Source organism: Sinocyclocheilus rhinocerous, unplaced genomic scaffold (genome assembly GCF_001515625.1).
Source record: "Sinocyclocheilus rhinocerous isolate Xijiao unplaced genomic scaffold, SAMN03320098_v1.1 scaffold1232, whole genome shotgun sequence".
NCBI lineage: Eukaryota > Metazoa > Chordata > Actinopteri > Cypriniformes > Cyprinidae > Sinocyclocheilus > Sinocyclocheilus rhinocerous.
Genome location: NW_015657490.1, coordinates 549,930 through 556,853, shown reverse-complemented (window position 1 = coordinate 556,853; position 6,924 = coordinate 549,930). Strand labels below are relative to the sequence as shown.

Below are 6,924 nucleotides of genomic sequence, written 5' to 3'. Positions count from 1 at the left end.
GGGGGGGGGGGGTGCATGATGTGTGGGTGGGGCACGCTGGGGGCCAATCAAAGCCTGAGAAAATTATGTCAACCTTTGTTGAGTTTGTCCATTCAGCACTATAGAAGTGCAGTGAATTGAGATTGGCGGAGAGGTCATTTTCTCTGCGTGTGAGAAAAAAGAGAAAGAAAGAAAGAAAGGCGAGCGAGAAGGGGAAAGCATTGTGGTCATGCTAATGGTGCTGAGCGGAGATAGCGCCATAAAGATGTCATGAAATTTAATTGCCAAAACATCAGCGCGGCCATTGTTCGGAAACCCACGGCAGGACCTTTAACTGGCTACGCAGGAAGACTCTGATGAACTTTCGGTGGTGAAATAATGTTGAATGCTTCTGTATGAGCCCCATCTCATGAAACTACTCCCCTCTTCAACACATATAACCCACAAATAGCATTTCTTGCCCTGCAGCACCCCGCTAAGCTCATAACGTCAGCAGACGGTGGTTATTGAGCCCTGCTTCTGGCTGACGTTGAACGACACTTGAATAGGAAACTATCACGGAGGGAATCCATACAATTACGCACAATATGTAATCCATCTCTGTCTGGCACATACGCAAAGATACACACTGCAAAGCTGAATCTCACGGAGTAAGGCCATGTTAAATAATTTCAGAAGGTTATATTGTTATTACTATAATTTTTACATGAGCTTGAAGCACATTTCTTCTTCAAATAAGGTAATTAATGTTTTATTATTGTAATATCCAATTGTTTTCTACAAGTTTTCACCCATAAACACATGGAAAACAGGACGCATTCATTCATGACGCAGTAAGGTTGTCCCCTTGAAATTCAGTCAAGAGCAATTCTTTCCTCAGAATTTCTGATCTGTGCAGAAATACCACACACTCTCTCTCACACACACACACACACACACACTCTCTCACACACACACACACTCTCTCTCACACACACACACACACACACACTCTCTCACACACACACACACACACACGCGCACGCACACGCACACACATATTGATTGCAGTAAGTCAATATCAGATAAGACTAACATTACTAATTAGTCAATGTTTATACTTTGTGAGCCGGTTTTGAGCTGCTGTTTACATGTAAAGATGTCGATAGTCATGAGAACGGCATTCTGGGTGAATTTCCAACTGTGACGTTACTACAAATGTGCAACAAACATAATAATAAAAAGTTTGTGTTTTTATTAACTTTTAATATTGTGTGCATGTCACCACCAGTTCACCGTTTTTAACATCAGGACATCATAGATTTTGCTTCAATCAAGCAAAAATTCAGGACCATTTTAAAAATAACTTTAAATCAATTATACACCCATGTATGTTAAAAAATATTTATATATTAAAAGGAAGCAATATGGTACAATTGTGGATTGTGATATAGTCATTTACGATATAGCACAACATAAAGTGCTTTATTTCTTTATAAAACAAACAACATTGCCATATTATTGAAATATTAGCACAATTTATATTAAAACAATATTTATTAGATCGCTAGAAGATCTAGTGAACAAGAGTTTCAACATCATAAATACAGAGTTAGGATGTATTGGCAGTAGCAATAGTCTCGGTACTTGCTCTGCAGCAGCAGCAGCCAAGACCAAATACATTAATATTGTCATGTACATTACCATTCCAATCCCTCCGAGAGTCGTCATGACAGAACTGTGTGTATTGTATATTTTAGCATGACTGGAACAGTGTACTGACCAATCAGAAGAAAACAAATGACGTAAAGTAGAAAACAGTCCGAGTAATCCAGTATCTGCAGTCAAAGCATGGTAAAAGGAAACGGCAGATTTTAGTCCACACAACCGTCTTAAATCCACTTATGAAACGAGCATCTCCAGATATCTCTGAGCAATCCATGATGTGGAGAAATCAGCGGTGTCACACTCATCCACACGTCTCTTCAGACACTGCCTGGAAAAACAAGCAAAAACATGCTCAGACTCGCTTCATACAAGTACATTTGCAGCTTGAAGAGTCTGAGATTAATGAAACAAACAAAAAGAGAGAGATCAAATGTAAAACTGAGTTCAAACAATGAGAACTTTTTATATTCATTTGGCAGACACAGTTTTGACTGCACCAATCAGTATGTATCTGTGGGAATGAAAACATCTCCTCCATGTTGTTAGTGCTGTACTTTACCAGTTCACATACAGAAACGGCATATTCAAACAGCATAAATCTAGACATCAAACCCGGTTTACTTAAAACAGAGTCAATGGGACAGCACTAATATATATATATATATATATATAAATACATATACTGGCATTCAAAAGTTTGGGATCAGGAAGATTTTTAATGTTTCTGAAATAAGTCTCTTCTGCTCACCAAGGCTGCATTTATTTGATCAAAAATACAGAAAAAACAGTAATATTGTGAAATATTATTACAATTTAAAATAATGGTTTTCTATGTGAATCTCTGTTAAACTGTAATTTATTTCTGTGATGCGCAGCTGTATTTTCAGCATCATTACTCCAGTCTTCAGTGTCACATGATCTTCAGAAATCATTCTAATATGCTGATTTATTATCAATGTTGGAAACTGTTGTGCTGCTTCATATTTTTTTGGAACCTGTGATACTTTTTTCAGGATTCTTTGATGAATAAAAAGTGAAAAAGAACAGCATTTATTTAAAATGGAAACCTTTTGTAACAATATAAGTCTTAACTGTCACTTTTTTATCAATTTAACACATCTTTTCTGAATAAAAGTATTAATTTCTTTCAGAAATAGAAAGAAAAAAAATCTGCTGACCCCGAACTTTTGAACGGCAGTGTAAATGGTTAGATTTCTATATTGAATAAACGTTGTTCTTTTTCACTTTTTATTCATCAAAGAATCCTGAAAATTCCAGTTTTTTCTGTATTTTTGATCAAATAAATGCAGCCTTGGCGAGCAGAAGAAACTTCTTTCAGAAACATGAAAAATCTTCCTGATCCCAAACTTTTGAACGGCAGTGTGTATATAGAGCAGGACTTGATTTTATTCCTATGGAATCAATTGGAAAGTCAAAAGTCTCTATACAGATGGTGTTTGAAGGGGTTAAAGACAAGAGGGCTTTGGTGACAACAGCCAAAACACAACAAATCAGAGAAAGGGCTAGTTATTATATTTTGTTTGTACGATTATGAAGACAGACATTTAAATAAATACATCTGCCTAGAGCTGTTTTACACTGTCGACTACAGAGGCTCCAGATAAAGCAGGTTTACACACAGCTGATCACGTGTGAATGTGGACTGGCAGAAGATGTACAGCGGTTCAGGGCACACTCACACTCAGACACACTCACACTCACACTCACACTCACACGCTCACACACACTCACACACACACAGAGCTGGGCAATCACAGCATATCCGCTCACCATCTGACATCTGTGTGTCTCACAGCGGTGGCTTACCTTACGTAAATCAATGAGATCAACGTGAACGCTCTGTGTTACATGTGCATGTCGAACATGTCGAACCTCACCGACTGACAAGTCTGGCTCACGTTTCATTCTGAGAAATCAGAAGAAAATCTAACCTGTTTTTAGGTTCGTCAGGCTGGAGGAATGCTGACATTATTTTCATGCATAATAGCACGACGCACATATCTTTCTTTTCTTTTCTATCAGATTCACCTGATTTGACCTGACCGGCAATTCTGATTTCCCAGCTCTTCATTTGGAGGCACATTTAATTCTGTTGCGTACGCTATATTAAAACACTCATCTGGTCTAGTCTGGACACGAAAGCTTCCCGTTTAACTGAATCAAGTCACTCTCTGTGTTGTTGCACAACAGCTCAAGTTCACGGTTTCCCACACATCTGTAGTATGAGGATCATATGCTGCATTATTAGAGTTCTGCTCTTCAGAAACAACCATACACAGCCTGGCAGTGTCAGAACTTGCAGTCTCGTAATTCCACTGCTTATGTTTCTGTAAAATACTGGGATGTTTTGATTCGATCGTTCCTGAAGACTGTATGAACTTTTCTCTCTCTCTTCTCTCAGCCCTGAGGTCCATTCATACTGCGCTGCATTTACAGTTGATTTGCTCACAACGTGGAGGGTTGAAAACGTCCGAAAGTTTAGCGTAGAAAAGAGACACTGCAGCATTGCTCTGGGAGTGACTCTTTTATTCCATACATGCACTGAATGATCATTTCGGAGATTGACTTTTAGGTTTGTTTCTCCTATAACTCCCATAACCACACTGTCACAATCAGGTGATTATATTCAAAACCTGTAATACTCCACACACACACACACACACACACACACACACACGTACTCTAGAGGCCTAAAACATTCATCGTAGCTTCTGTTTGTGCATGTGTGTGTGTAAAAGAGTGAGTGTGTGTCCACATGAGAGGCTTCTGTCTGGATTTAAAGGGGTTCCACTCACACACACACACTCACACACACACACTCTCTCTCTCACACACACACACACACACACACACTCATACAGTCACTCGACTGCTGTACAAGATGAAGTTAAAGAAGCACATCTGCTGTACATATATAAACTCCCACAGACCCAGAGCTTCTCCACCCTGCTAAACATCAACACACTCGGAGAACAGGGGCATATGGACGAGGGCCCGCTCCACAAAGGGTATGATTTCAATGACTTTATATAATTTCATTCTGATGGTCCAATAGTTCAATATAAGGCTCTTGTGAAGAGAGATGTATAAACAAAAAGATGCAGTGCAAAGAATCAAATCCAGCCGCTGTGTTCCACTGCTCGTGCGTCTCTCCGGTCAAAGCCGTTCTGAGAGAAAGCTCAGTTAATGCTAACATGAAGAACACATGCTCAAACACATGGTGTACACACTAGAGTGTAAATCAGATGTGATCTCCACACACACGCCTGCTTCACACGAACCACATTAAACTCAAACTAGACCTGCTAACTATATGCTAAATTGGTTGCAGCACAGCTTAAGAAAATGTCTTCTTCCAAATGAAAATACATGTTTAAACCTTCAAATGCCAAAATACATTAAAACATCTCTTCAAGGGGCCAGGAAAAAAATCTATTTCTAGTCTTAAAATACATGCAAAATGTATTTTTAACAAAATATAATTTAGATAAAATAAATAGATATTTACATTGAAAAAAAAAAAAACTTAAATTGAGATGTATACATCATCTGAAAGCTGAATAAATAAGCTTTCCATTGATGTATGGTTTGTTAGGATAGGACAATATTTGGTCGAGATACAACTATTTGAAAATCTGGAATCTGAGGGTGCAAAAAAATCTAAATATTGAGAAAATCATCTTTAAAGTTGTTCAAATTAAGTTCTTAGCAATGCATATTACTAATCAAAAATTAAGTTTTGATATATTTACGGTAGGAAATTTACAAACTATCTTCATGGAACATGATCTTTACTTAATATCCTAATGATTTTTGGCATAAAAGAAAAATTTATAATTTTGACCCATACAATGTATTGTTGGCTATTGCTACAAATATACCCCAGCGACTTAAGTGCTCCAGGGACACATATTTGAACATCTATATTAGCTTTATATTTTTGTATATTTATAAATATTTAAAACAAAATTCTGAAATTATATTATTATATAAATATAAATATATTTGTTGTATGGGTCAGAACACCTATCATCGTTAGTGGCAACTTTTGAATGGACAAGCAAGCGCACAGAAATCTAGTGAAATAATCTAATAGCAGTTTTAATTCTGAAATGCAGCCATAAGCAACTGATTATTCAGATTTTGTGAGTAAACAGGATGTGTTTTCCCGCCTTATCAGATGTGTGGTTCTGTCCCGGAGCACAAGCTGAGAATGTGAACGCTTTGGATTTCGTCAGACTTTAATAAAACTACATGATTTCATCTGGCATCACGTGACACGTTTCCTGATTTCCGGTGCTCAACTGGAAGTGTGTGAGTGTGTGTGTGTGTGTGCGAGTGTGTGTGTGTGTGTGTGTGTGCGTGTGAGTGTGAGCGTGTGCGTGTGTGTGTCAGTGACTCAGTCCTGATTTGATCTTTAGTGGCGGTGGATGCTCAAAATCAGCTCCTCTCCTGCAGGCCCGGTTGGACTCGATGTGCAGGAGGACATGCTGGTGGAAGCGTGCTAATCACACACAGACACTGGAAACAGAGCCACAGACCTGCGGGCGACTTCATTAAACTCACTCGGATTAACAACCAATAGAGAGACTCCGTCAGAGCCTGTGGCTCTAACATGATAACATCAGCTTGATCCAAATCACATACAATTTACTTGCTAATCTAAGAAGTAACTCAAAGTCCATTTTTTTACTTTCAGTTAGGAGTGGGCAAATATATCACAATGTTTTTCAGGAAAATCACGATTCTTTGTCATGTTGGTTTGACTATTTTGCAAGCTGTCTGAGCTGTACAGCCAAACTAATTTCCCTATTTTACAAACAAAGCCTTACAAGGTAACAACATGTAAAGAATGGCAGACATTTAGGCCAAAGGCGGCAAAGATACAAATCTTTGTCATTATTTTATCTTTGTTATTAGAAAATAAGAACAATTATTTAATAATTCTTATTAAAGCGACTGTAGTAAAGTTTTTCAGTCAAGAGCAGTGAGTGATTTTTTTCTGTGTTTTGTTGTTTTATTAACATTAAAGGGACAGTTCAGCCAAAAATGAACATTCTGCCATCATTTACTCACTCTCAAGTTGTTTTAAACCTGAATGAGTTTCTTTCTTCTGTTGAACATAAAAAGTTATTTTGAAGAATGTGGGAACCAAACAGCTGCTTTTCCCCACTGACTTCCATAGTGTATTTTTTTTTTTCCAACAAGGACAATGTCAATGGGTATCAGCAACTGTTTGGTTCTTCAAAATATCTTCTTTTGTGTTCAGCACAAGAA

At 37.9% G+C, this 6,924-nt stretch overlaps 1 long non-coding RNA gene across 1 annotated transcript in view; it reads right to left on the bottom strand.

The window, feature by feature from the left end:
• Positions 1 to 1,630: 1,630 nt before the first annotated feature.
• The window catches only part of LOC107721053 (uncharacterized), a 65,616-nt gene continuing 60,322 nt past the window's right edge, over positions 1,631 to 6,924 (bottom strand). The window contains exon 4 of the long non-coding RNA XR_001637675.1: positions 1,631 to 1,954. This is a non-coding gene — a long non-coding RNA (uncharacterized LOC107721053). The remainder of the gene's footprint in view (positions 1,955 to 6,924) is intronic.